Source organism: Choloepus didactylus, chromosome 13 (assembly GCF_015220235.1).
Source record: "Choloepus didactylus isolate mChoDid1 chromosome 13, mChoDid1.pri, whole genome shotgun sequence".
NCBI classification, from domain to species: Eukaryota; Metazoa; Chordata; class Mammalia; order Pilosa; family Megalonychidae; genus Choloepus; species Choloepus didactylus.
This window is the reverse complement of record NC_051319.1, coordinates 44,063,231-44,078,986: the sequence shown is the minus strand read 5'-3', so window position 1 is coordinate 44,078,986 and position 15,756 is coordinate 44,063,231.

Below are 15,756 nucleotides of genomic sequence, written 5' to 3'. Positions count from 1 at the left end.
TAAATTAGGGTATATGTGTGTCTCTTCCTACCATTTGGGTTACTTGAAAGACATAAAGCACTTATCTCTTTTGTTTAATCCAGAAATTCTCTGGAACAGAGACATGGTGCAGAGAAGTGGCACAGTTTTTTTTGTTTGTTTGTTTGTTTGCCTTTGTTTTATTTTTCTGAGCTCCTAGCACTCAAGGTAATCTCTGTTGAAATACTAGTTGAACACAAATAAATGAACAGAGACTTCAGTGGTCATATACAACAAGGAATATAGACCTAGCACAAATAGTTTGGAATAGACACTAAATAGAGAAAGAGGATAATCTGATTACTAGAGTAAACACATTATAATATTCAAGTGAGCAGATTTCAATTAAAAAAAATCATACAGCATACAAAGTAATAGGAATTAATGGACCATTCAAATGAACAAATTAAAGTGGCAGAATTCATCCCTCAGTAAGCCCAGATATTGGCTTTGTTACTCAAATAAGTTAAGCCAATTCTCCCAAATAAATTCAGTGAGCTAAAGGAAAAATGAAAAAAATATATAGGAAATAAGGAAAATGATAAAAGAACAGAATAAGGATATCAATAAAGTTGTAGAAATCTTTAAAAGGAACACAAAATAAAGTATGTTACTTAAAAGTACAATAACTAAAATAAAAATATCACTGGGGGGTTAACAGCAGATTTGAATAGGAAGAAGAAAGATTCATATTCAATGAACTTGAACATAGGACAATTGAAATTATTTAGTTTGAGGAGCCAAAACAAAGAAATGAATAATATACAAGGACAGAGACTAAGGAATTTGTGTGATACAATGAAGTGCACCAACATAGGCATTATGGGAACCCCAGAAAAAGAGAAGAAAAGGGCAGAAAGGATATTTGAGGAAATAGTGATCAACAACTTTCCAAATCTGAAGAAAGTTAGTAATATACACATACAGGAAGCTCAATGAACTCCAATAGGATAAAGTCAAACACAAAGATATTCACACTGACACAAAGTGTAGTAAATGTTTTTGATGCCAAAGACAGGGAATCCTAAAAGCAGAAAGAAAGAAGAGGCTCAACACATAATGGGATCCTCAGTAAGATTAAGTGCCAATTTCTCCTCAGAAAACATGGAAGCCAGAGGCAGTGAAATGACATGTTTAAGGTTCTGAAAAAAATGTTTTTCAACCAAGAATTCTGTATTTGGTCAAACCACCCTTAAAAAATGAGGGATAAATTAAGATACTTCTGGATAAACAAAGCTGATGGAATTTATTGCCATTAGAACTATTTTACAATAAATGCTAAAAGGAAACCTTCAAGATGAGAGGAGAGGACACTAAACAATAACTTGGAGCCATATGAAGAAATAAAGATCCATGATAAAGGCAACTGCATAGGTAAATATAAATGAAAATATCATTGTATTCTTGGTTTGTAACTCCACTTTTTATTTCTTACATGAGCTAAACTATAATTGCATAAAAATAATCATAGATCTGTTGTTTGGCACACAATGCATAAAGGTGCAATTTGTGAGAATAACAACAGAGTGGGGACAGAGAGGTATAGAAGCAGAGATTTTATATGCTATGGAAGTCAAATTGATATCAACTGAAACTAAAATGTTTTATATTTAAGATGTTAAATGAAGAAAATACCTATAACATTTAAAGAGAAGGAAATGAGAGGGAATAAAAATGGTTCACTACAAGAGATCAAATAAGCATAAAGAGGGCTCTAATGGATGAAATATGGGCCAAAATGATCATGACATGCAGAAATCAATGGGAAAATGTCCAATTATTCTGCCTTATTTTCATATTAGTAATTATTTTAATTGTAAATAGATTAAATTCTCCAATGTGAAGACAGATACTGGTAGAATGGATTAAAAAATATTTTCCAGCTATATGCTCTCTATAGACTTAATGAGACAAATAAGTTGAAACTTAAATGATGGGAAAATATTCCATGCAAATAATGACAAAGAGAGCTGCTGTGACTATGCTAACGTCAGACAGAACAGATGTTAAGTTAAATCTGTTAAAGATGAAGAAGGACCTTATATATTGATCAAAGGTCAACTCATTAACAATATATAGCAATTATAAATACATTTTCACATAACAACAAAGCAAATATCAGCAGATTTGAAGGGAGAAATAGACAGCTGTATAATAATGGTTGGAGATTTCATTGCACTACTTTCAATAATGGTAGAATATATAAGAAAAAAGATCAATAAGGAAACATAAGACTTGAACCAATCCTGTAAATGAGCCATATACCAGACATTGGAATATATCAATCCATCCAACAACAGATCAAACATTCTTCTCATATGCACATGGTCCAGGATAGACCATACATTAGGTCACAGAAGAAGCCTCAATGCATTCAAAAATATTGAATTCATACCTAACATCTTCTCTGACCACAATGTATTAAACTAGAAATCAATAACTGGAAGAAAACTGGAAAATTCTTATATATGTGAATATTAAATGACACCCTCTTAAACACCCTACAAGTCAAGGAAAAAATCACAGGGAATATTCCTAGAGAAGAATGAAAATGAAAACATAACATACCAAAACTTATGAGATGCAGCAAAAGGAGTTCTCAATTCTAGCTGTAAATCCTACATTAAAAAAGATCTCAAATAAATAACCTAAATTTACATCTTGGGGAAATAGAAAAAGAAGAGCAAAAAAAAAAAAAATCATAAAATTGGCAGTAAGAATAGCATGAAGATCAAAGAAGAGTAAAATAACAGAGATAACTGATAAATAATTGGTCATTAAATTAAATGCTGAATTTTTGAAAGATCAATAAAATTGACAACCTGTAGGTACCCTGACAAAATAAAGAGAGAGCAGATACAAATAACTAAAATCAGAATATTATTACTGATTTACAGAAATAAAAATGATTATAAAAGTATTCTAGGAACACTTGTATGCCAACAAGTTACATAATCTAGATGAAATGGACAAATTCTTAGAAACACATAACTTAGAAACACATAACTAAACTGTCTCAAGAAGAAATAGAAAATCTCAACATACCTATAACAAAGACAATGAATCAATAATCAAAAATCTCACAATGAAAAAATGTCAAGAACTGGGCAGATTCCCTTATGAAATCTGCCAAACATTCAAAAAATAACACTGATCCTTCTCAAACTCTTCCAAAAAATTGAGGAGGAGGCAACACTTTTTAACTCATTCTATAAGATTAGCATTATACCATACCAAAGTCAGATACAGAGAGCACAAGTAAAGAAAATTACAGAAAAATTAATTCCCTTATGAATATAGATGCAAGTATCCTCAAGAAAATACTAGCAAATTGAATCCAGCATCATATTAAAAGGATTATACACTAATTCAAAACTGAATTTATTCCAGGAATACAAGGTGGTTCAACAAAAGAAAATCCATTAATGTAACACATCACATTAATAGAACAAAGGAAAAAAAATACAGATCATCATCTCAACACAGAACAGGCGTTTGACAATCTCTCTAATAAAGAAAAAAACTAAACATTAATGGAGATACTGAAATCATCAATATATTGAATGCAATTTATCCAAAAACTGAAATGTTTGTTTAAAATTTGGCAAACATTATTACATACAGTACTTAAGAACAGGTACAGGAATATTCACAGATTGATAATCACAATATATGTAAAAACATGATAAATCCAATACACATTATTGAAAACACTGAGCAAATTAATAATAAAATGCCATTTCCTTAATTTGATAAAGAGTACTATGGTAGGTTGAAATTCACCCTCCACTCACAAAAATATGTTTTAATCTTAATCCCACTCCTATAGGTGTGACCATTTGAAGAATTTTTTTTTAGTTAAAATGTGGCCAATTGACTCAGGTTGTGTCTTAATCCTTATTTCTGAAGGCCTTATAAGGAAAAATGCCCTGGGAAAGGGAGGAGTGGGAAGCCAGAAGCCAGCCCAAACTGGAAGAGATAGGAGGTGACTTCACATGGGGACAGAAAAGCCAAGAAACCCAAAAATTTTCAGCCAGATCATCACTGAACCTGGGAGGAAGCAAGTTTCTAGTCTCTGAAATGGTGAGCTAAGTCAACCCAATGTGCAGTATATGTGTTAGCAGCATGGAAACATAAACGTACCTATAAAAAATCTGCAGTACACATCATTTGCAATTATGAAATATTGAAAGCTTTTGGTTGGGATTAGAATTGGCATGTCATTAAACAAATCTTGGAGATTTGAAAATTTATATAAAGAAGTATAAGCATTCAAGCTGTAATAATGTGCAAACAAATATTTCATACTGAGAAAATCCAAAAGTGTCTACAAACAAAAATTAATCAAAATATGAGAAGTAGCAAGTAACCTTAGCAAAGTTATTGAATATGAAGCAATATACACATTTTTGTATATTGCCTTCCTTATGTATCAGAAAGAACAGAAAATTGAAACAAATAAAACATAAAGTTACAAATATTTACCATTTAAATAGTAATAAATCTATCAAAAGCTGTGAATAGCCTATACTTTCAAAATTACAAATTGAGAGAATGTACAATTGATCTAAAATGGCTAATTATGTCCCAGTTTTAGTTTGGAACACTCAATGTTGTTGGGATATTAGTTCTTTTATAATTGATCTATATATTTAATGCAATCCCATTAAATATTCCAGTTGAACTTGGGGACATTAAAAAGCTGAATTTAGAGGGAGGATATAAGATGGCAGCTTAAAGAGGAATGGAGGCTAAGTAGTCCCCTGGAACAACTAAAAAAAACAGAAACAACTAGTAAATAATCCAGAATAACTGCAGGGGAACAGACATGACCGTTCACTCATCATACACCAACCTGAATTGGAAGGAATGCCTGAGATCACAGCATAAAATCTGTAAGTAAAAACTGTGGATCCAAATCAGGAGACCCCTCCCCCACAGCCCGAGCTACAAAGCCTCCTGGTGTGAGAGAGAAGCTTTCTCCCAGCAAGTGAATATAGCTCAGCTAAGCTCCAACTGGAGTTTTGAATAGCAAGTGTGAACTGCTCACTAGGAGGTACGAATCCCCAACTAGCAGACAGAGGCTTTGGGTGACAACTGACCTTGGAGAGCTGGAGGGTCACCTCGGACTAGCTCTGAAGGGGACTCTCTGTTCCATTTTCAGCTCATTGGGGAAAGTCTCAGCCATTTTCAGTTCCCAGTGTTGTGACTCAGAGAAGGGTGGAGATAGCACAGGCAGAGAGAGACCATTGAAATTCTAATGACCTCCCCCTAGGGGGTCTATCTTCTCTACTAGGAAAGGAGTGGGGCCCAGCTCTACTATCTCATTCAGAACTTGGGGAAAGAGCCACACCTCCTTACACCAGTCAAGAATTACAGGCTAACAGGCGCCACCTGTTGGGCAGAAAAGCACAGTGACCAGAGGCATCAGAGGGTGTACCAATTTTCTAAGACACACCCTCAGGGAAGCCGGATACTGAATATTTCTTCCTTCTGGGACCTTAGCCCATTCTGGTCTGGGGAGGCTTGATTGGGATAACCAAGGAAACCATGCCTAGACAACAGAAAACTACAACCTGCACCAAGGAAAATGAGGTTATGGCCCAGGGAATAAACTTGCACTTCGACTGTGATGCAGGAATTGAAACAACTAACAATAAGTCAATTCAAAAAGTTTAGGGAAGATAAGGCAAAAGAGTTGAACCATATAATGAAAACACAGAACCCACATAAGGTGGAAATTGAAAGTTTGAAAACCAACTGGCAGAATTTATGGAAATGAAAGGCACAGCACAAAAGATGAAAGACACAATGGAGACATACAACAGCAGATCTCAAGAGGCAGAAGAAAACACTCAGGAAATGAAGAACAAGGCAACTGAAAGCCTACACACCAAAGAACAGTTAGAGAAAAGAATGGAAAAATTCAAGCAATGTCTCCGGGAACTTAAAGACAAAACAAAAAGCAAGAATTTACGTGTCATTGGTGTCCCAGAGAGAGAAGAGAAGGGAAAAGGGACAGAAGCAATAATAGAGGAAATAATCAATAAAAATTTCCCATCTCTTATGAAAGACATAGAATTACAGATCCAAGAAGTGGAGTGCACCCCAAACAGAATAGATCTGAATAGGCCTATGCCAAGACACTTATTAATCAGATTATCAAACATCAAAGATAAAGAGAGAATCCTGAAAGCAGCAAGAGAGAAATGATCTATCACATACGAAGGAAGCTTGATAAGACTATGCATGGATTTCTCAACAGAAACCATGGAGGCGAGAAGGAAGTCGGGTGATATATTAAGATACTGAAGGAGAAAAGCCACCAATCAAGAATCCTATGTCTGGCAAAACTATCCTTCAGATATGAGGGAGAGCTTAAAATATTCTCTGACAAACAGACAGTGACAGAATTTGTGAACAAAATACCTGCTCTACAGGAAACACTAAAGGAAGCACTGCAAACAGAAAGGAAAAGACAGGAGTGGAGAGGTTTGGAAAACAATTTTGGGAGATAGTAGCACAGCAATGTAAGTATACTGAACATAGACGACTGTGAATATGGTTGAAAGAGGAAGGCTGGGATCATGTGGGACACCAAAACAAAAGATGAACGATAAAGACTGGGACTGTGTAACTCAGGGAAACCTAGGGTGCTCAACGATTGTAATAAAAGGTACAAATATGTTTAAAAAAAAAAAAGCTGAATTTAAAATGCACATGGGAATTCAAAAAGCTGAGAATGGCAAGGCAATATTAAGAAAAAATATCTGGGGAAACTACACAACCAATATCAAATGTTATTACAAAGCTATCTTAATTAAATCGCCATTATTTTGTGTATTAAATAATAAGTAGAAAAAATACTGAGAGTCCAGAGTCTGGTCTATTCTCCTAATATTTAAGACAAAAATAACATTACATTAAATTGGAAAAAGATTGTTTTTCAATAAATTACATTTTATCAATTTGATAAACATATGAATGAAATAATCAGTCTAAATGAAATAATCATCTAAATGAAATAACCAATCTAAATTAATTTTAGATTGTTTTTGGATTCCAGTGTCAAAGAAAAAATAAAGCATACAGAAAAAAAAAGGAATTCATGAATTTGATATAGACAGAAATATAAATGATATATAAAGCACCAACCATAAACAAAAAGATAGACAAACTAGGCTGTAGAATTTAAAAGGTATATATACTACCAAACATACCTCTTATACAGACAGGTATCTATCAAAAGATAGTATATATAAAGGACTTTTTACACATAAATTCGCTACATTTTATTAAGTACATGGTGTAGCTTGGAGTTATGTACTTAGAAAAACATGTCCTTAATCTTAATCCATTCCTGTGGGTGTGAATCCATTGTAAACAGGAAATTTTTTAAATGTTGTTTTTAGGTAAGGTGTGGCCAACTGAATCAGTTTGGGCTTTACTCAGAGATACTGGACTCCTTTATAAGCACAATGAAATTCAGACATAGGGGGAAAAAACAAAACAAAAAAAAAACATAGGAAGCAAGAGGCTGGAAGTCAACTGTACCAGGAATCCAGAAGTGAAGTATCTGCCATGTGCATTGCCATATGACAGAAAAGCCGAGGACCAAGTATCACTGGCAGCCATCCCCAGAATGCCAAAGTCTTCAGGGAGAAAGATTTGCCTTGCTAACGCCTAAATTTTGAATTCCAAACTGTGAATCAATAAATTCCTGTTGTTTAAGCCAACCCATTGCACGGTGTTTGTTTTAGCAGTTGGGAAATTAAAATTATATGTGTCAAACATACATGTTTCTCTCATACAGCTACATACCTGTCAAAGGACAGAATATATAAAGGACTTCTACAATTGAAACTTAAAAATCTTAACACCTAATATAGGCACATTTTATTATATGTAAATTATATCTCAATGTAATTAGTTCAAAATAAAAGAAAATAAAGCACCATTACACACACACACACACACACACACACAGATACACACATAACAAACACAAACGAGAATATGTAAAAATAGAAAGACTGATATGGCCAAAAGTTGGCAAGAATGTGGAATAATTTGGACTCCCATATATTGCTGATGGGATGAAAATTGGTGCAGCTATTTTAGAAAACTGGCAATAGCTACCAAAGTTGAACCCAAGTATAACCTTTAGCCCAGCCATTATACTCATTTGTAACTAAGTTGAAATGTGTACATTAGTTCAAGAAAAGAAACATGCAAAAATGTTCGTAACAGTACTACTGTGGCAGAAGTCAAAATTTACATACAGTTAAATATCTATCAGCAATAGATTGGATAAAGAAATTATGGCACTTTCATGGCACAGAATATCATAGAATAATAAAAATGAATAAAGTATTATTGCGTACAACAACATAGATGGATTTGACACACCTAATAGTAAGTGAAAGAAGTCAGATACAGAGTGTACATGGCATATGTTTTTATTTATATTAAGTTTAAAAACAAGTAAAACCAATCTGTATTGATAGAAATTAGGAGAGCAATTATCTCTGGCAGTTAGTGACTGGGAGTGTGGAAATGGGGAGCTTCAGGTGTGGGGATAATAATTTATTGATCTGCTTACTGGGTAGACGGGTGTGTCTAGCTGCTAAAAATTCATTAAGCTGTGACTCATGATTTGTGCACTTTTATGACTGTATATTTTATCTCAAAGATAATTTAGTTAAAAATAAAACATACATTTTCATCACAGGAAAAGATTCAAATGTTTGAAATCCCAACTGAAACTTACTTGAAGTAGTCTCACATAGTGGTGAACAAGGCAGAGAAATGATAAACCTCTGACTTTGTTGTCTGGTCTAATAGTATATATTAAAGGTCAACGATTGTGGTCCAGGGGGAATCATATGTTTTGCAATCTATAAAGAGAGAAGAGATGTCCGTACTTTTCACCTTGAATTCAAAAGTTCTCATGGGATACTACTGATTTTTAAATATTGAGGTGAGTGATGTGCTTCTAAATGGTTTGTTTTTTTCTGCATGACTTGAAAGGTTAATTCCATGCTCTCTAATTGTTGCAGCATTATGTGCCCAACTTCAGTCATAATATTTTGTCATGGGCCATCTGTAAATATAATTCAGGCATAATCTAAGCATAGATGTTATCTTCATTAAGTAGAGAAACCATTTGCCACTACAAATCTAGGCAAGAAAAGCTTGAATCAAGGTATTGTAAAGAAAAAAATTCTAGGGCAATATCTTCTGTTACCTTTTTTTACTTAAATTATCCATTGAAACTAGATGAATCCCAGTAGTAACAGAAGTCTTGCTGCTCTATCCATGTTTTCCCTCATGGTCTTTAAGGCATAAAACACCCTTGGCATGTGTGAATCAGTAAAAATCAAATAAATTAAATGGAAAAATAGGGTAACTAGAAATCTAAAAGGTGATATGTCAGTGTAGACTCACCTACAAGGGATAGAATTAGACCTATTAGAATAGTTAGGATTTTAGTAGGTGGAGAGAAATGGAAGTTGTACCAAGATAGCTTTCAAGGTAACTGAAAACTTTGGCAGAGGCTTGGAAAAGCAAAAGAGACAATACCAGCCTTCTAGATCTCACAGAATATGGGACCACCTCAGTAATCTCCAAAATCTGAGATTTCTAATAAATCATATGAATTTCCTTTAATAATATTGTATCAGGCAGAGATAAAAAGGAAGCCCATGTCAATAGATTTCAGAAAATATTAATTCAACTACCCCTAGGCAACATGTAAGTTGATATTTATTTATTTATTTATTTATTTATTTATTTATCTATTTATTTTTGAGTCAATCTAATGTCCAGCTGGCTGCTGTCAAGCCACAGAAACCAGTGCACTGAAACAGGCATTCCCACTGGAGAGGAGCTTCGTGAGAATCCTAGCCCTTCTCCCCTGGTTCTACAACATGAAGCTGGCACCTGCTTCTTGCCCAGAGAATGACAGAGGACTGTGCGTAGCTGGCTAGAGGAGCCCATAGTCGCAGAGGCATGGGGGCAAATTCCCTCTAGTTGTTTGGTATGACCAGGATGAGTGAGCTCTAACCTGATGTTAAGTTGAATTTAACATCACATTTTCAAAATGTTTTGTTTTTAAATCTGCTGCCAGAAATTTAGAAATGCTGTAATATATTGTGACATTATTCCAGTGAAAACAAGAGAATCCTATAATTTCAGGGAAGATACATTTTTTCTAAAGTTTCCATTAGAAAGAATGCAACTCCATCTGCAGCTGCTATTATAATGAGCAGGTATGTGTTCTGGTTTGCTAATGCTGCCATTATGTAAAATACCAGAAATGGATTGGCTTTTACAAAGGGGTTTATTTGGTTACAGATTTACAGACTGAAGGCCATGAAAATGTACAAATTAAGGCATCAACACTAGTATAACTTCACCAAAGGAAGGCCAATGGCATCCGGAAAAACTCTGTTAGCTAGGAAGGCATGTGGCTGGCATCTGCTGATCCCAGGTTGTGTTCCAGCTCCTCTCTCAGCAACTGTGCATTCTTCAAAATGTTGCTCTAGGAGCATTTGTCCTCTCTTATCTTCTCTGGAGCAACCACTGGGCTAGCATCTCCAAATTTCAGCAGAAGTCTGCTTTCAGCAGCCATCTCCAAGCATCAGTGTCAGTGTCAGCTCTTAGCTTCTCTCCAAAATGCCTCCCTGATCTGCTCTCAGGTCCTTCTTTTGTGAGCTCTTTTATAGGACTCCAGTGATTAAATCAAGACCCATGGAAATAATTTAATCAAACTTTCACCCACAGTTGATTGAGTCACATCTCCATGGAAACACCCAATCAAAGGATTCCAGCCTAATCAACACATACTTCTGCCCACACGAGATTGCATTAAAGAACATGGTGTTTTGGGGGCCATGATACAGCCAAACCAGCACAGTATGCATTTTAGAAGATTCAATTTTTATGTTCATAGACACCACAATATCCACTTGTGCCATGTACATTTCAATTAAATGAATAATCAATAATTTGATTGATCCATTGTATCATAATTTCTTATTAACTCCCCACCATTGCTTATATGGTCATGTTAATATTCTTTATCTCAGCAGTAAAGGTCCATTTCAATTTGATGCCAAATTATAACATCTCTGTGCATCGTGGTACAAAGATTAGAACATGGATTTTAAAGTAGAGCAGACATGAATTTTAAAAAAGCTATTATATCTGTGTTTCTAGGGTGTAAAATAAATTGTACAGATACTTATGCTAGAAGCTTTACATTTGATAACAGAAATAACTTTGGTGCTTTGGCATTACTGAAACTATTACACATGGGATTTCCTAAATGGGGTGTCTTAATTATTCCAAAACACTATGTATAAATAAAATCTCAAGACTTCTTCCATTAGTTTGTTTGAAGAGCTAATCTGCTTGCAGTAGAAGCAATTAAAATGCTTGCATTTTAAGTGTATATTAAATAAATCAAATCTGATGATGCTGTAAACATTCATTATAGATTTATTTTGATATTTGTTCTGCATAAATTACAGATATATGCATAAACTTATCTTTAAAGATCTAATAGCATTTGATAATCAGGACACATAACCATGTACTATTTATGAGAGATGACGTTCAGCTAATAAAATGACAGTTTCATTGCCTGATTTGTAAATAAGCCAGTGAGATCCATTGGCAAAGCTGTTCTTTTTTTTTTAAAAATTATTCATTTTATTGAGATATATTCACATACCACACAGTCATACAAAACAAATCGTACATTTGATTGTTCACAGTACCATGACATAGTTGTACATTCATTACCAAAATCAATCCCCAACACCCTCATTACCACACACACAAAAATAACCAGAATAATAATTAAAGTGAAAAGGAGCAACTAAAGTGAAAAAGAACACTGGGCGCCCTTGTCTGTTTGTTTGTTTGTTTCCTTCCCCCACCTTTCCACTTATCCATCCACAAACTAGACAAACCGGAGTGTGATCCCTATGGCCCCCCCAATCCCACTGTCCCCCCTCATAAGCCACATTTTTATACAATTGTCTTCAAAATTCATGGGTTCTGGGTTGTAGTTTGATAGTTTCAGGTATCCATCACCAGCTACCCCAATTCATTAGAAACTAAAAAGAGTTGTCTATATTGTGCGTGAGAGTGCCCACCAGAGTGACCTTTCGGCTCCTTTTGAAATCTCTCTGCCACTGAAGCTTATTTCATTTCCTTTCACATCCCCCTTTTGGTCAAGAAGATATTCTCCGTCCCACGATGCCGGGTCTACATTCCTCCCCGGGAGTCATATTCCACGTTGCCAGGGAGATTCACTCCCCTGGGTGTCTGATCCCACGTAGTGGGGAGGGCAGTGATTTCACCATTCAAGTTGGCTTAGCTAGAGAGAGAGGGCCACATCTGAGCAACAAAGAGGCATTCGGGAGGAGGCTCTTAGGCACAATTATAGGGAGGTCTAGCCTCTTGCAAAGCTATTCTTTAAGAATTAGTTCCTTTTGCATATGAACATCCTATTTTTTAGCTTCCTTACCTGTAGGATATACATTAATAATTTGTTGGCATTTCCATAAGTATCATAATTTTTCCATCAATAAAGCCTGATTTAAAAGTAGTTGTTTGCATGAGAGACTAATTTTAGTTTTTCTTAATCTTGACCATCTTTAGTCTAACTGCTAAAGAGATATCCTTTAGACGTTCCAAGTTAAAGCCAGGAATTACTTGGGAACTCAATCGTAGTATGCAATCTAATTTTGAAATGAAGTATATAAACAATATACCTTATTGGCACCTTTCTGACCAATAAGATAAACAGAAAAATCTACTGAGATGGAACCGTGTAAAGACAAAACTCCAAAATGGGAAAACCTTTAGGTTCTACCTCTTCTCTATTGCTTCATATGCTGGAATAAAGATGTGGTATTTGTAACCAAAATGGCTACATTTTAGCCATAAGAGGTAAAAGTGATAAAAAATGTCTCCGAAATGCAGTTACAATGACATAACATGGAATTACGATAAAAAATATCACAGAGGTGTAGTTACAGTAACATGATAACACGAAATTACTGAAACAAACCTGTAACCACCTACTTCTAGGCTTTTGTAACAGAAAATATATAATCACTTTAGCCAGTTTCAGTGAGATTATTCTGTTACTTGCAGATGGATGCATCCTAGTTGTTAGTAATCTATACATGCTTACCCACTTCAGTTTTTATATTCTCTCAATAATTAGCTATTGAGAAGACTTTTTTATAAATAGATTTGCAGCTATTATTGCAATAAGTATTTCATCGAACCTTCCAAATACCATTATACTTCTGTCTACTCCCATTAGATAGCAGACATTCTATTCTTTTTATAACAAAAATTGATTACCCTTGTGAGTATAACGACTTCTTTCTCTGCCTCTCTTCTACTGATATGAGAAGCACAAAATGATTGTGAGATGGTTTAGATCTAGGTTTAGTGGAACTCTTACCACATGTTCTGATAGAAGTATTAACCCTTTCTGGCAATGAGGAACAGTAGTTCATCGGAGTCAAAAGTTGTGGGAAAGTGAAGCCCACATTTCTCAGGTGAATGACACGGAGGGATTTTATGAGCAACATCATTTCTCCTTTTACCCCTTGGATTAAGACACAAGTATTACTCTTATTACGGACATAGCACCATAAAATTAGTTTAACAAATATATGATATCCATAAGGATAGCACCCTAATCCATCAACGAATCCAATAGAGTTAACCTGCTGGATCATCCACACAAAGGTCTAGGACAAGCAATTGTACCTTGCAATTTCTACCAACTAGAAAGAGGCACATGGCCTAGTAGGTGTTTGAATTTCAGAGATGGTTCACTTGAGAAAAGGAAATAATGCTTCAGCTTTTTTATTCATTGGATTTTTTTCGGATGACTGACAGATCAAAACAATGCTGCAACAAGCTCAAACAAGCAGCCAGCCAATTGGGCCATCTTTCCCAAACAGTTCTTAGAGTGATAACAGAATCAATGATAGAGAAGATGCTGTGTGGATTTTCTGCCAAGTCCTTTATGCTAATAATGTGTGCCTTTTATCTGATAGTTAAGTACAGTCAAGAGGTCTCTATTGTTCTAGATCCCTGTCTTTACCACCAATACCAGGAAGTCAAGTCCCATGGCAGTCTTCCCTACAATAGGTCCTGGCTAACAAGGGACAACCACTACTGAGATGCTCAGTAATGTTGATGCCACCCCCAATAGTGCACTCTTTATTGCTTTAGTGAAGGCAGCATTCTTTAGACACTCCTGGAAACCATACTCAGTTGGGTTCTCTAGTTTTATATAATAAATCTGTTCTAGTTGATATATCTCTCTGAAACTATTTATCAATACTCTTCCAAGGCAGTGGTGGAATCTCCACCTTATTAACTAGAGGTCATCACTATACCATATAACCCTGCCAGGACATTAAAACCTGAGGAAGGGGAAGGGTTCCAGTGTAACTGAACTTTTCCTTACCTGGGGTTACATTCCATCCTTGTGGCCCATTACATTGAAAATCATTTCTCCTGCAAATTACTGAGTTGTGTTTTTTTCAATAATTGTTAGCCAGTTCTTATAGTTCCTTGAATATGAATTTTTTACCTGCTACAAGAGGGAAATTAATTTTCCATTATTCTGTGCTGAAATTGGAGCCTAGTTATTTGTGTAGAAGCAATTACAGGCAATAGTTTCAGAACTTGAATGGGCAAGTTTAATTTTCAAAGGCTTCATGTGAATAAAGTCTTCATATGGTCTAAGTCAAGGGGAAATCATTGTCATGTAGAAAGGGGAGGGAGCCACTTATGAAACCTCAGAAATTCCAGGGAAATTTGGGGGTTCAAAGTTCTCAGGTACAATGACACAGGTATCCCCATCCCTTATCTCAAAGACCATTCTATCCATATCATGGGCTTGACATTAGAATAAGAGACTTGCCGGCGGTTTATATTCAGCCTTATTTTTATTAACATCGGCCTCACTTGGGATGCAGAAGACCAGGATTTCCTTACAATGTGATAGAGGCTCTTTGACTTTCACACTGTGTTTCAGTTGATAGCTGACTGACCCGAGCCTATCATTTTCTTATTTTCTTCCATTAGTGTTTTAATGGCACTTAATAACAAGTAACTAACTCCACATTCCTTCTAATTATCATTGCTCCCATATCTTTCAATTACTAAAGTTATTGCATAAATTATGGGTGCTCTTCCACATGTATTCCTCCCAATTCACTCATATATAAGAGTTGTTGTAATTGTGACGTCACTGTCTACTGGTGGTTATCACCACCTGCTTACCATCAGCAACCCAGTCTTATTACCAACTAGATAATATGTCATTCATTTTCCAAATGCGATAATGATAAACTGTTTCCAGAATCGACTGCTGGTAGTGTCCATCTCAGTTTGGGTCTTACTAGAAGCAGACCTTTGGGAAAGGATTCAGTGCAAGTAGTTTAAACGGGAGGTTCAAAAAGCAGCATTATTAGGAAAGTGAAGGAAGACAAGAAAAGGAAGGTGGGCATTAAACAGTGCCTTATCATCTACTTTTTATCATGGGCAGCATGTTCTTAGCCCACCGAAGAACTCTAAGAGTCTATGAAGAAATGAGTCTCAGAATGATCACATTTGAAGGGGAAACAAGCTAGGATGTATTATCAGTCATGGATTGAGGTCTGCTCCTTGGGGCTTATACTTCTCTTGTAC